This window comes from Mus caroli, chromosome 11, assembly GCF_900094665.2.
Source record: "Mus caroli chromosome 11, CAROLI_EIJ_v1.1, whole genome shotgun sequence".
NCBI classification, from domain to species: Eukaryota; Metazoa; Chordata; class Mammalia; order Rodentia; family Muridae; genus Mus; species Mus caroli.
In genome coordinates, this window is record NC_034580.1 from 98681936 (window position 1) to 98683843 (window position 1908).

Genomic DNA, 1908 nt, shown 5'->3' on the forward strand with positions numbered 1-1908 from the left:
ATTATGGGATGGATCCCTGGATACGGCAGTCTCTAAATGGTCCATCCTTTCATCACAGCTACGAACTTTGTCTCTGTAACTCCTTCCCTGGGTGTTTTAAATGTTTTCTTATGAGACATCTTGCTGGAGTGCCTAGAGTTGTCATGTACTGGTCTCCCTCCACTTCCTCAGTGGCTGTGATTAGATATGTGCGTGTCCACCCTTGCCAGTTCCTCCTCATTATTGTTTTTAATCTTCTTCTGCCAGGAATACATGCCTGTAATTTCAGAACTTGGAAGTGGAAGCAGGACAATATAGAAGTTTTGGGCTATCCTTGGCTACATAGTGAGGATAAAGCCAGCCTGGGTTGCATGAAACATTGTCTAAAAAATAAAAGTCCAGTTTGAGGACTTGATAATTGTGGGGCAATGGGCTATGCACAGACATCCTGGTCTCCAGTTGAACTGAGGTCTTAAACCCCAGTGGTACCTGATGGGTGATAATTTCCACCTACATGGGATGGTAGGCGTTCGACAGTGTCTCCTGGACCCCTGGCTCCTGTCAAAGTTACCACCCCCACAGCCCCCACAGGAGAGTCTAGGGGCTAGTAGTCACGTACACAATGTTCTGGCCTTCTGGCTAAACTCCCCCTCACAGTTACCTAGCAACAGCAAGATAACAAGCCCACTATAAGAGGGGCTGCTTGGCCCCACCTCGCTCTCTTAAGCTTTCCCCTTCTCTCTCTAAACGTTTACCTCTCTCTAGGCCTTCACCTTTCTTACTCTCTATCTCCTTTTCTCTTTTTCCCTTCCCCCTTCTCTCCTCTTGGCCATGGCTGCTCTCTCTCTCTCTCTCTTCTCTCTTTCCCCCTGCCTTTCTACCATAATGCTCTAAAACTATAGACTGTCTCTGTTCATCAAGGCCCAGACTAAAGACACTTGCCTGCGTGGGAACCACCCAGCATCCCCTCTCTCCCTCTGCCCTTGTCCCTTATCCCCATGGCTGAGTGCCGCCCAGGGGCCCCTATTCTGTTCTCAGCTCCTCCACCATATCCAGCGTGGGATGCTGGAGACTAAGAACCTGGTACAGGGGCTGTCCCTGGGGCTGCCCCTTGCCCACCCCCCACCCCCACCATGTGGGGTCAGTGGCTTCACACATCCAGATACCCACCAGGGGCTGCATAGAAAGCATCTGGCAGTCCTCCTGAGCCCGCCCATCCAGAGCACCGGAACTCTGGCCAGATGCAGGCTCTCTCCCTTCCCCCTCTTCCCACACACCCACAGCCCCGCAGGTAATCTAACACATTCATATTTTGAGGTTGTTTTATTCGTATCCAGCACTATATAACAAAGTCGTTTAATCTGTTGCATGCTCATGTTTCAGTTGCTTTTGGTCTTTTGCATTCCAGACAAGGTGGATGTAGATTCCTCGTCTATGTAAATTCTGTCTGATGCAGGAGTGTTGTCTGCAGGGAACTCCTCTAAGTATAGGATTGCTGGGTGGGAAGACTCGCAGTTGTGACTGTGTGAGCCAGCGCCAAATTGCCTTAGGGAGGAATCTGATACAACCCCTGTGAGTGGCAACTTGGCACTCAATAGCAAAATTGATCTTTGTCAGTCTGTTACGAGAAAAAAGAAATGGCATCTTGGTATAGATTTAATTTGCATTTATCTATAAGTGAAGTTCAGTACATTTGAATGCTGTTTTTATTCCTTTTCTATAAATATTGTCTCCTTTATTTTGACTGAGTTCTTGGTCTTTTCAGCATCTGTTGGAATAAAATTTGGTATTGGGAAGATCAGGCTTTGTGATGTGATCTAAAGCTTAAAAAAAAAAATATTGCCAGGCGTGGTGGCACACGCCTTTAATCCCAGCACTTGGGAGGCAGAGGCAGGCAGATTTCTGAGTTCAAGGCCAGCCTGGTCTACA